The sequence below is a fragment of the Garra rufa genome, chromosome 3 (genome assembly GCF_049309525.1).
Source record: "Garra rufa chromosome 3, GarRuf1.0, whole genome shotgun sequence".
In the NCBI taxonomy this organism is placed as follows: domain Eukaryota; kingdom Metazoa; phylum Chordata; class Actinopteri; order Cypriniformes; family Cyprinidae; genus Garra; species Garra rufa.
Genome location: NC_133363.1, coordinates 31,316,938 through 31,331,192, shown reverse-complemented (window position 1 = coordinate 31,331,192; position 14,255 = coordinate 31,316,938). Strand labels below are relative to the sequence as shown.

Below are 14,255 nucleotides of genomic sequence, written 5' to 3'. Positions count from 1 at the left end.
ACAACCACAGGTGGCAAATGACTACATCAAAGTCTGGCTTTAATCAAACTTGGCTTTTTGATCCTGCCATTTATTTTAATGAGTCTTGGCTGAAGAAAAGGAAATCAATTTCTCTCGTTCTTGATGTCTCTAAGAAACAGTCTTCATGATGCTCATGGGTTCATTTTGGGCGTATTTGTTCTATTTTGTGTGCGCTCCAAAGAATTCCTATTTTCAGAGCAGCTGTTTCATGCTTTGGGGCGATCTAATTTTAAAATACATAACGCTTGTAGTCTATGTAATACCCAGCGCCATCATAAAACAAATCTACTCTGTCTACAGGGGCATCAGGTGATGACAAGCATATGAAAACATTACATATGCTATATTTAGCTTTTCACAGTTCAGAAACACAATGTAAACCCATTTTAGACCATGATATATAAACAAACATCCGCTACCTTCACACCCTACAAAAATCTGTATGTATGTCATCAGTGCTAGATACGTAACACAATTCTATCAGTACCTGAGGCTGATAAAGCACAAACACATCAAGTATGTGCCAGCTAAATAGGCATACAAAATACAAAATACAGTGTTTTCCCCAGTGTCTTTTACAAGTAGAACGTGCCATGTGGGATTGTCTTGGTTCTGACAAAAAATGACTTGGAAACCCTAAAAAAGAACTAAAAATTTTAAGTAAGTTTCAATTAATTAAAAACATCTATTACCAAACAAAGTGCTTTTTAGGTTAATGTGTAAATATATAAATAACTGCGAGGAGGCAAGGGAGGCAGTATCTCCTCAAAATGTTGGATGAGAAAAAAAAATAGTAGTACAAAAATAAACAATGCCAATATTACAAAAATGTAATGAATCACTTGTTTTTTTCTAAAGAAACACTGTCTAACAGTGACACCAGCAGGTAAAGTCTGCGTATCTCGCCTCCCCTGAGCCAACTAAGTTTTAACAAACTTCTTAAAGCATGGAGTGAGTTTGGTGGGGGGTAATTAAGAATGAATGGGGGAAAGTCACGTGAGAGGAGGCAATGTCTCCATCACGATATGACTGGTTATGTTCGGCTGTGATACATGCGATACATCCCACCTCTTGTATTCGTGCGCATTCCACCATCGCAAATCAGTCTGAATCAACAATATAATGACATTAATGGAAAGACTCATTTAAGAAAGTAAGTAAACAACTCACATACTTAAATATAACCACTTTGTTACTGCAAAATAAGACTTAAATTGGCATGAAAACATGCTCTGTGGGAGTTTTTAGTGAGTAATCAGCTTGGTAAAATTTTAAGTAAATGTCTGTGAGCAATATTTACCAAGCTCTGATGACTGATCCTAAAAATAGTTAAAACTATTAAAAAGAACAGCTGAACATAAGTTCACAAATAAAATATATTGTTTAAATTGTTACTGAATTGAGTTATTATTTTGAAATAAATGTAAAATGCTTAAAAACACTAAGTTGATGAGATTCATACTTGGCTTTAATAAATAGAATTTTGATTACATTGTTAAAGTAAAAATATCATATGTGTGTGTATATAAATAATAATAATATTTTTTCTGATAGTGTATGTGATGTTTAACCAAGAAAACGTGACTGGGACAACAATTTACATTTGATTAAAAAAAAGTTTTTTAAAAACTTAGAGGACTTTGTCTTCTCATTTCAGAACATTTCTCTCTCTCGATATATATATATACACCGGCATATAGTGGGCATAACATTATGACCACTGACAGGTGAAGTAAATAACAATGATTATCTCTATCACGGCACCTATTAGTGGGTGGGATATATTAAGGAGCAAATTAACATTTTGTCCTCAAAGTTAATGTGTTCCGATCCAACAGATGAGCTACTGTAACTCAAATTGCTCAAGAAGTTAATGTTAACAGTCGTTTTCTTTTACATCACATGGATGGCTGGGAATGTGTGCGTCATTTACCTGGGGAACACATGGCACCAGGATGCACTATGGAATAAGGCGTTCTGCTGGGAAACCTTGGGTCCTGCCATCCATATGAATAAGGTTATATTGACATGTACCACCTACCTAAGCATTGTTGCAGACCATGTAAACTCTTTCATATAAACAGTATTCCTTGGTGGCTGTGGTCTCTTTCAGCAGGATAATGCACCCTGCCACAAATTGTTCAGGAATGTTTTGAGGTGTTGACTTGGCCTCCAGATTTCCCAGATCTCAATCCAAACAAGTCCAATCCATGGAGGCCACAGCTTACAGGACTTAAAGGATCTGCTGCTACATCTTGGTGCCAGATACCACAGCACACCTTCAGGGGTCTAGTGGAGTCCATGTCTCAATGGGTCAGGGCTGTTTTGGCAGCAAAATGGGGACCGACACAATATTAGGAATGTGGTCATAATGCTAGTTAACTACTTTAGTTAACATGAACTAAGAATGAACAATACTTCTATAGCATTTATTAATCTTAGTTAATATTAGTTTCAGCATTTATTAATGCACTATTAAAATCACAATTTGTATTTGTTAACATTAGTTAATGCACTACATGAACTAACAATGAACAAGTTTTATTAACTAACGTTAACAAAGATGAATAAATACTGTAATAAATTAATTGTTCACTGTTTGTTAATGTTAGTTAATACATTAAATAATGTTAACAAATGACACCTTATTGTAAAGTGTATATAATACCATAATATCAATATAATTCTGAAATTAACATTAACTTAATAACTTAAACTTAATAAATGCTGTAAAAAGTAATGCATTATGTAATGTTAACGTACTTTATTGTAAAGTGTCACCTAGGATCAGACATTTAGCCAGATCACAGACTCCCATTTTGTCCCGGTTCCATGTGTTTAGTCTTTTAACACCCCAGTGTGGAAAGTGTTTATTAAAACAGATGGATTTTTACCACGCAGCAAAATCCCCCCCCCCCCCCCCCCCAACTTGTATTGGGAGTTTCACAAGTCCATGAATTATTAAACACCACCTGCAGCAAATTCTGTTCTTTTGTCCAACTGTCCGAGTGTCACAAGTAGTGCTCTTCAGGCTTTATTTATGCCCATAATGAAGTTGTATGCAGTGCAGGGCTATTCTCTGAAGGCATCATATCCCACTGGACAAACACGACAACAGTTGTTATACCCAATTGAGTCCTTGGCCAGTGAAGCATATGCCTGACAGTTTGTGGGAGCTGTGAGCATGATCTTCAGGCCAGACGGATGATTTACTATTCAGCAGCCTGACTTGAGAACAGATTCTGTATGTGATCTATAAACATTTTCACTCAAATGTGTCATCTAATCAACATTAATCATTCAATCAAATACTTCAAGCATTACTGACTTTATCTACTACCAACCTGGAGCTTGGTAACATTTCAGTTAGAGTATTAAAAATGGAAAGGTTTGAGTAAAAAAAAAAAAAAAAAAGAGTAAAAAGAGTAAAAGTGTTAAACGGTAAATGTTGTCTCAAACTGGCAGAAACCTTCCGGCTTGCCTGGCGGGTGTGCTTCGTTTTACATTAGAATTTCATTTTAGAAAATCAGAACAAAATAACAGTGGTGTCGACCAAATTACGGAAGAGAAAGGAGATGCTGTAGCATATGTCACACTCAGTCATTCACATTCTGTTGGTAAAAAAACAAAACAACAACATGCGATCCATCAGAAATGCATTCAGCACTTCATCATGCAGACAAACTGCTCAGGGACAAAACCAGTGAAATAGAGCTGCAGAAATCATCAGAATCATGACAGGCTGCCATTAGCCGAGACGACTCTGTCTGTTCTGTCATTATGAGTCAGGTTTGCCGCCAGCCACCTTTTGTTCCCAGGCCGCCCAGCTCTGCTGCATCAAAGGACGATGAATGACCTCATTACACGCAGACTGCAATATCAGTATCACCAAACAAAGGTTGCCTCCAACATCCCAGCTTCTTACATCACCGGTAATTTATGGATGATACAGGTAAGTGGGGCTTCTGGTTAGTTTGATTTTAAAAATCTGTTTTGTACCTGCGAATGTAGGACAGGATTTGGAAATGTTGATCCAGAGGCCAAAATTTACATTTCAATGCAAAGACGTGTTGCTAGATATTGCCGTTTTCCTCTGGCCTAGATCCAACTGCCTCTGAAAGTAGCCCTCGGTAGATCTCCCAGTCTCTTGAAATTGCACAACAGCCTAGAAGTCTACATTAATGACAGCAAAATGTTACGAAACAATATTTTTAACTGCGCATACAATAGGTGGGTTTGAGAAATATGTCAGGGATAACAAGACTAACACAAAAAGCAATACGGTCACCTAAGGCAAAACATAGTCATTTTCTCCTGAACAGATTTTAAGCGTACTAATAGAATAAAATAAAGACATGTTGATATAACTAGAGAGAAATGCCCATGGCAGAGCACAATGGAAACAGTTTTAAAGTTGGCCAATTGGTATGCTTAAGACTGAAATGGTTTGTAACTTTGTGCAAGGCCCAAGGGGCATATGAAAACTAGAGCTCTGCTGTCACAGATGTTGTGTGTTTAGGGCACTATTAAGCCTGTGGGGGAATAGATTTGCATAGATGGAAAGATATATAATAATCTATAGCCTATTACCTGTCCTTTTGTGAGTGGATTGTGGATGTTAGTACATATACAATAGTACCGTTTAGTAGGGCTGGGTTTTGACACAAATTTCGATATCGACATCATTAAATTTCGATATAGATTATTTTGGATATAGGTCAAAAGTTCACATACACCTCGCAGAATTTACAAAATGATAAGTATTTTACCAAAATAAGAGGGATCATACAAAACGCATGTTATATTTCATTTAGTACTGACCTGAATAAGATATTTAGTCCACAACAGAAAATAATAGTTGAATTTATAAAATGTTCCTGTTCAAAAGTTTACCAATACTTGATTATTACTGTGTTGCTACTTGAATGATCCACAGCTGTTTCTTTCTAGTTTTATTTTTTTTTTGTTATTTTTTTTTTTTTGTAATAGTTGTTCATGAGTCCCTTGATTGCCCTGAACATTTAAATTGCTCACTGTTCTTCAGAAAAATCCTTTAGGTCAATTCAAACTTTTTAAATTTGAAGATCAGGGTAAATGTAACTTATTTTGTATTCTGGAAAACATGTAAGTAGCTTCTGAAAGACAGTACTAAATAAAAAAAATTTAGGCAAAATAAGAAAAATGTACACATCTTCATTATTTTCAAAAGTTTACACCCCTGGCTCTTAATGCATCATTTTTCCTTCTGGATCATCAGTGAGCATTTGAAACTTCTGTAATAGTTGCATATGAGTCCCTCAGTTGTCCTCAGTGTGAAAAGATGGATCTCAAAATCATACAGTCGTTGTTGGTAAGGGTTCAAATACACAAAAATAATGAGAAACCAAAGAATTTGTGGGACCTGAAGAATTTTTCTCTTGTGGACTTTATGAAAACATCTATTATGTGAGATATTTAATTCAGGTCAGTACTAAATATAAAATGACATTCATTTTCTATGATCCCTCTTTCTATTTTGGTAAAAATAATTAACATTTTGCAGATTCTGATGTAAACTGTGAATTAGATACAGTACATGGCAAAAAAAATCTATATTTTTTACCTTGCCCTACCATTTAGCTTTTGTGAAATACAGTATTTATCACACAGCTCCCCAGAAAACTTCCATTTAGCAGTCAGCTATTTCGTAATATTCACAGTCAGTGGCAACACTTTATTAGTCCACTCATTTTGGTAACTAAAACCGGCACTACTTTCATGTCTCTCATATCACTGTCAGAGTCATGTCTGTGTATTGTCCTGTTCTTTCATGTTTTCTAAGTGTTTTTCCCCCCATGTTTCTAGCTTATATGGTTTAGTCCTTGTCTCCCCCTTTTGGTATTGTTTAGTTAGTTCAGTCATGCCCATATTTGTATTTCCCCCTTGTTATCTTGTTAGTGACCACGCCCCCGGTTCAGTGTATTTAAGAGTCTGTGTGTGCACTCCCCATTTGTCCGTCAATGATTCTGTTACCTCTGTTTGCTTGTTTTCATGTGCTCATCCTTTACTCCTGGTTTTTGTTTGTTTGTATTAGTTACAGTGTTTTATTTAATAAACTATTTACGTTTTCATTTGCTCCGGTTCTCCTCATCATTCTCCACTCCACAACCCAGCCTGATCGTGACAATCACATCACAGACTTGCTCTCTCATTTGAAATGCAACTGCATCTATCTTGTATCTCAGTTATTGACTGTAGTGAAAATGACCTTGGAGGACTTCAGTTTTAATATTACTCCAAGTGTCCATCTTGTTGCTAGGCCAATTGTTTTGTACACTGCAGTGGTGTATTTTTTTCTTAGAGGAAGATAATAAGACAAATTTTTAAGATCAATAATTCATTTCCACTTATTTGGTGAGCTGCCGTGTAACAAGCAAGACCATGTTAGCAGGTCATTACTGCAAAAATAAACCTCTTCAGGCTGATACAAGACCCTTGTGCTCTACACTGGGGTCCTGACCACCCTGTCACACTTTATTTAGCAACAATACTCGGCAGAGTGTATATTATGTACCTACTCTATGCAGCAGGAACATCTGTATTGTTGCTTTTCTATTGGTTTATGATTAAGGGTTAAGGTCAGATCCATTTCACGTCACCTCATTTAGCCGTACAGAGTCATAAAATTTACAACTAATGACCTTTATGACACTTCAAGTACTGAATTAAATTCAGCTACTAAATTAAATTTTTCCCTTTATTGACTGAGTAGCAACAGAATTAACCTCAATGGAAAGGACCCATCCCATACCGAAATGTAATATATGACATATATGTCCCTATATCAGAAGTGCTACTCTCATATATGTTAAATATAGGGCAATATATTATTATCACATATATACATCTTCTGGATATATGTAGATATATGTTTATAACATATATGAATTTCCCATAGTACAATTTGTATATAAACATATATTGAAAGTATATATATGGTCAACTTTTATATGGTATTGCATGTTATGACCATATATGTTTACAATATATATTAAAATTGTATATTGTATTATATGATAAGACCATATATGTTAACAATATATATCAAAAGTACCAATGTATATATTGAATTTATGCAAGTTTATTAACCATTTATGCCTAAAAGATACTGCTTATTGTAAATCACAAATATTTTTTTGCTTAACTTTATTGTTTCAATTCAGTTTTCTGGGGAAAAATACAGATGAATATATAACCTGTTCAAAAAATACCAATGTACTAGTTACTTGTAGTAAAACGAATGTATTATGAAGTTATTGAGGGGGAAAACACTTCATGTAACTGTTTGGCCATATGTGCTGTCATCATCAATGAACTAAAACGCATTTCATTAAAATATGAGCGATTGAGCGCGTATGTCACAATACCGCTACTGCGCATGCGCCAAAATTCAAACTCACCCGCACTAACGGCAGAGTCTGAGCAATGGCTGGGCAATGATACAAGTCATCTGCGGTAAGATGTTTTTCTTAGCAAGTGGAAGGATAACAAATGTGCCAATACATTCACATAATTAACAACAATGATTTTATAGACGGGCACGAAGACAGACCGACATCACTGAGAGGAAACGATGAAACGCCTTTGAATGTGGCAGCGGTGCAGGTAATTTATGCTAATTTACTCAACGCTTTATTCCTACGCTAATATTTCATAGAAACTAACGTTAAGTGTTATATGATTGTTTTGGTCTGCAAGAGCCTCTGTCTCTATATAGAGCAGATAAGTTTTTTAAAATATTCCCTTGCATTGTTTTATATATGATGTTATGATTAGCCTACAGCTGCATTGATGTGTTTTGCAATTTGCTTGCATTAAAGTTAATTTTAGCTAACGTTACTGGGTAGGTTAATGAACAATCTGAGATACTGTGAGCTCATTGTTTTCACTGGATAAGCAATGCCACATTTGGAAATTATTTAAAGCTGTCTGACAAAAATAACGGAGGAAAATTATTATAATGTTTATCTCTGAGATGTAGTCTAGACTAGAACTATAAAACTGCAAAAAATGTAATTATTTAAATAAAAGCACCTTGAATTCATATAGTAAATTACAGTACTTGGTTATATTGCACCAAGTGCATTGACATGTCAGTGACATGCCTAGAGTGGGTGCATTAGAACATGTATGTAAATGTAACAGTACACTAAAGGATGAGATTTATGGGGTTTTAAAAATATGGTTAATTTATCGTAGTAAATTTTGTTCATATCTTTGCTGATAATTGTGCTTTTCTCGTTTGTGTCACATGAATAGGTAATGAGTCCCGAAATTCTCAGAAAACAGAAATGGAGGCCGAACCTGCAGATGTGGATGGCAGTGATCTGAATGATGGAGCGTACACAGAAAAGGTTAAATATGTAGACAAATCAAATCAACAAAATATGTCTCCGTGTACTATTTTATAAAATTCTAGTGCATTTAATCTATTAAATAACTGTAGAGGTTTTGGATATGGTAAGATTAAACTTATTTTAGTGAATGAAGTACCACATTTTAGCTATCATTTTGTTAGGGTGGGTACACAAAATATTATGTTATCCTTGCTTCAAGAAAATCCTCAATCTATCTGCTTTCTAACAGCTTCATGTGGCCGTAAACATTTATCTTAAACATGGCTTTAAGCACTATAGATTATTAAAGTTTCACTTTCGCTGTGACAAAGGCAGTAAATGTGGTGCGGGAAACTATTAATTGATTATTCTTCAATTAATTGCACTATAAATTACACTACAATGCAAAACACAGTAAATTGATAAACTGTTTGGCGTGATGACGTTTAATGCCTCCGACAGGCCCTGTAGTCCCATTTAGCAGCATGTTAGCAACCATCTTTTTTAAGAAACATAAGAGTTTAAAAATTAAAATAAGAATCAAAAGTGGGGTGTAACTGGTGTTTTTTTATGTCATAGAATAAAATGTGAAAGTATTATGAGTTTGTGTGAACGGCGGACCTTATTTTAGGGGATTTAATCAAAATTGTCTTTCAAAAATCCATGTAATAGTTCCACCCCTGTTTTCTCCAGGCCAAAACGATGCACATATTAGGTATTATGAATGTCAACACCTCATTTAATTGATGCTAAATAGCAAATTAAATTGTAACCTTAGCTGTGAACTCTGTTATTGAGCATTTGGGTTACTATATTTTAGTTCTTCATGTATATAGAGACATATTATTTGAATGGGCATGCAGGCTGTGCTCTGTGGTTCTGCCATGTCCTTGTGGTATCTGGGAATATTTTACAATTACAATTTACAAACATATATACATAATTAGTATTCTGCAGTTTTAAAAGAATCTTTAACTTTACCAACTGTTTAATATTCAGTATATTTGTCATCTTATAGTAGTTTATCACTTTGGTACAATGTTGGATTGCAAGTCTTAAGTATATGGTTCAGAAAATTTATTGTAATTATCTTATCAAAATCTAACTTTTATCTTTTTTTATATACAGATGCTGGAATCCAGACATTTCTTCACCTGGGGCCTTCTGGGGATGGCAATAAACCAAAAACTAACCAAGCTGTGGGAATACAAACCTGTAGACCTTTAGCTGGACCACTACAATTGATGTTCTGTTTCTTATGCCTGTTCAGTGTTTTGATCAGTTATATATGTAATTGTTTCTTTTTTTTCTGTTTGATTGTGCATGTCAGTAACATTTTTTTTTCCTATTTAAATAATTTTTGTTTAAATAAAGATGTTTCTTTGTGTAGCTTACTGTACCATTTAACATTTAAAGCTTAAGTTGTGAAATGTGCAATGCACTGCAACTTTGTAGAGTGTAGTTGTCTCACATGTGTCCTGTATTTAAAGATCAAAGATCACATATTAAAATATTAAATATGCATGAAATATATGGTTTCATATATGTCTAATTTGTATATAACATAATAAAAAAATGCATATATCTCACATATATAAAATAATTATATACATTCCATATATGGCAATACATGTATTATACATACATAATCATATATTTTTGTATGGGGTAGACTTATATGTCAATATATGAAATTGTTCCATTTTCTAATAGGAATCATATATGGATATGGCATATACAAGACATGTATTTAATACATGGGTATTTCATATAAGCACATATATTACATTTCGGTATGGGATGACAGGATATACAACCTTTTACTGACAAAGTAGTCATGATTAACTGGCAACGTGAGACTTGGTGTGACCCGCACAAGACCACAAATACACAAAGGCCTAAATGTTCGGAGTGTCTCTTCGCTGTGGGAGAACACAGCAAGCCGTCAAAGCTCAATGCAAACCTCAGGAGGAAAGGACTAATATGTGTCAAGCAGCAGCAGCCACTCACCCATGCCCTCCTCCAGAAGTAAACAGCATGATGCCAAATAGCATGGCAAGCTGGAAGACAGCACTGAGTGAGTCAAAACAAATGAGGTGTTTCACTCCATGAGACCATGGGAGGATGAAGATAAGCCTAGGCAATTCAAATATAGCCATCTGGAAAGCGCTTCTTGTCATTTGAGTATTTTGGCTGTAATAAATTAGTCATTAGTGCTTTAATCCGTCACCTTGTTTCACTGAATGCAAATTGATGGTTTACTTTCAGGAGTCATCAAGCTCTGCTTTGTGAAAAATCCAACTTGCTAAAAATCATCCTTACAAAAAGAAACTAAGCAAAGGCGAAACCCCAACTAATAACAATTGTGCTTAAGAACATTTTGGAGTTACATGCAACGTCATGTAAGGCACTTTATCTTACTATTGCTAGCTCAAACAGCAGGGGCATTTATAGCTTTTCATTATTATTAGGGCACATGCCCTCAATCAAAAATATATGCGTATATTTGATACTCTTTATGAGATACCATTATGGATATAAATTGCCATCAACTACAGTAGAGTTGTTCACAAGCTGCATGTGCAATAAAGAGCTGCTTCATCATTTACAACCTATAAAAGACATTAGCTAGTTTTGTTTCCTGGATTGTGGCCCACCTCATCCTGCACTCTTTTTGTTTTCTCTCTTATAAAGTATCCTGTTACCATTTTGGTGTGAAACCTCTGCAAATGATTCAGCGCATGAGTAAACCGCCTGAATGCATCAACAGGAAAAGTGAACAATTTCAGACCTTTTAGCAAACCTGTTTGACCAATTAGATCATAGACCAATACCAACATTTCCAGAGCAAATTAGTACACAAAAAGCACCAATATCAGTTTAAAACCATAGTAAAAAATTATTGGAACCCTCTACCTTTAGTGATTTTAGTATTTGAAAAAAAGTTTCAAGTAATACAACAAAGAGTTGTAATAGTATTTAACTGTAGAGACTTAACAGATTTATTTCCATGTCAATGCATTTGTCAATCAAACACTTTTCAGTGTGTATTTGACTGCTGATCATCTTAGCGACATGTAAACCAAAACTGATTTATATTATAAATGAAATTCATACAGAAATTGATCAAAAAGTGCTCCCTTAAAGCAATAGTTCATCGAAACTGAAAATTCTGTCACCCTCATGTTGTTCCAAATCTATAAGACCTTCATTTATCTTCGGAACACAAAGATAGATATATTCGATAAAATCTGACAACTTTCTGACCCTCCATAAACAGCAACACAACTACCATGTTCAATGCCCAGAAAGGTAGTAAGGACATCGATAAAATAGTCCATATGACATTAGTGGTTCAACTGTAATATTATCAAGCTATAAGACACTTTTTGTGCACAAAAAAATTACAACTTTATTCAACAATTTCTTCTCTTCCGTGTCAGTCTTCTCTGTGTGTTCATGAGTGTACCACCACGCATGCGTGTGGTGCTGCTGATGAAGGAACCGGTGTTCTAATGTAAAACCTGTACAACAAACTGTCTGAAGATTTCGACAGAGAGAATGACTTGCAATTTTTTGCCCAGCCTTACTTATTTTCACCAGAATATACATATACATCTACATCAGAACGCCAGAGTACCACGACGCATATGTGAGAGCATGGTGAAAACTGACACAGAAGAGAAGAAACTGTTAAATAAAGTCATTATTTTTTGTTTCCTTTGCACGCAAAAAGTATTCTCGTAGCTTCATAACATTACGGTTAAACCACTTATGTCACATAGACTATTTTTATGACGTCTTTACTATCTTTCTGGGCGCAGGCGCAGTAATATCACGCAGCACATCGCAGCACAACGTGACCAACTGCATGCGCAGGGAGCGTTCCTTGGTGGAAATTACCTAGCTGGGAACCATTTTCAGGTGCTGCGTGATATTACTGCACCTGCTGCGTCCATATTACAGCAGCAAACTTCCTTGACTATTACACCGGAATGGGAGTGTAGTTCCTAATCTTATCGGCCTAGAAAATCGCATCTTTACATTTTCCGCCGGTCTTAGTACAGGATATAACTGCAGAAGAGTCAAGTTTTAAATAGGACAAATACCGAAACTTGTTGGTAATTTTTGAACGCGATGCTATTGGTCTAATAGGATTCAATGATCTATGCTAAGCTATGCTAAAAGTGATATCGCCAGAACAGGAGAACGGCTGAATGGATTTCAAAACGGTAAAACTCAACTTATTAACTCGGGGGGAGTTGGAGAATGAGCCTATTTCCAAAAAAAGTGGAGTGTTCCTTTAAATATGGATATTTTTCTTACAAAAATGCATCGATTCACTACAGGAGGCCTTTATTCACCCCCCAGGACTGAGTGAGGCATTTTTTATTATGGATGGATGCACTTTATTGGACTTGTTTTGGACTGATGAAGAGAAACAACCGCCCATGCAATTCTAAAGCTTGAAAATGGCAGGGTACTTTTTAATATAACTCCGATTGGATTAGTACAGAAGAAGGAAGTCATATACACCTATGCCTGGAGGGAGAGTAAATTATGGGCTAATTTTAATTTTTAGGGTGAACTAACCCTTTAAGGAAAATGATTCTCCGGTCAGTAAATGCTAATCTCTTCATCAAGTATTTATCAGTAATAATTTACTGGGGAATAGCGGTACTTCACTGAGGCTCTTGCTCCAGTGAAAGGGTCAAGCGACACCCCTGTCAAACAGTAAGTATTTTCGAGAACTTCAACCTCATAGAGAAACAGCAACAGCACAGAGAAATCATTAGTGTTTCGAAGGAATTTTCTCCATTCTCCGTGTCAGTCCTGTCTCTGACATATCAGCCCTGCACAACATGATTGTTCGCCAGGAGATTCAGCTTATTGAGGCATCTCGATGGATATGTCCATCCTCAGATCTGACTGCCTCAGCAAAGGCAGAGGAACAATAAAGGAAAACACAATCTCATTCAGAGCTGTCTGACAGCGCTGAAGCCCATTATACATCACACTTAGAATGGGCACATTTACAGGAAGAGCCTGAAGAGGGGGAAATGGGGAGTCGGGCCTGATGCACAGGGCCATTTGTCAAATCCCTGTGATGCTGGCAGAAATCTGATTACCCGAGATAATAATGGAGGTATCATGCTTGGACCCAAGTGCACACAACAGAGAAAGGTCTCGGACTGCGAGTTGCTAAATATGTGTTGTGGATGATGCTTGCCCAGAGGCATTGCTACTCGGCTGGACTTCTGTCCTCGCACCTTGCCGAGCCGTCGAACAGGTCTTGTATATCTGTTGTCAGAGGTCTCCAGTCTAAAGAATAGACACAGCACAGGGGACCTGAGGGAAGTCTGATTTGCCAAGTGGACACGGAATGGGGACAAGCCACGGAAAATCACCACAGGAGCTCTCAGCTTGAAAGGAGAATGAGACACAGGATGTGTCATTGAAAGGACAGAATAAATTGAAATCTCCTCTGAAATCTCCCACCTGTGAACGTTTCACAATCGTGCGAGTGGGAAACAGTTTTGAGAATACCTTCGCTGGGTTTTTAATGAAACCTGATTTTGATCCCCATTAATCGCAGACTTGAATGATAACTTTTCTTTTTTCCACATGCCTCATTGTCATTGATACAAGTGGTTGTCTCTCTTTTAAAGGATTATGTCCTTACGATAACATCAGATTTTCATCAGATCTTGTGCAATTTACAGATCTCAAGAGATTGTTAATGGAGCTTCAAGAGAGAGTCTGAAATGGAGATCAAGATGTGACAACCATATGTATGGGTCATCACCACAGCTGAGGGCTCATTTGACCTCCAATGATTTAGCATCTATGTTAAAAGGA

At 36.1% G+C, this 14,255-nt stretch overlaps 2 long non-coding RNA genes across 2 annotated transcripts in view; both read left to right on the top strand.

Annotated features, from left to right (window-relative positions):
• The window catches only part of LOC141331059 (uncharacterized), a 470,059-nt gene that overhangs the window by 330,543 nt on the left and 125,261 nt on the right, over positions 1-14,255 (top strand). The gene's annotated exons all lie outside the window — the stretch shown is intronic.
• Positions 7,450-9,920, top strand: LOC141331122 (uncharacterized). The gene is made up of 4 exons (XR_012355234.1): positions 7,450-7,515; positions 7,595-7,665; positions 8,320-8,414; positions 9,525-9,920. It is a non-coding gene; the product is annotated as an uncharacterized lncRNA (long non-coding RNA).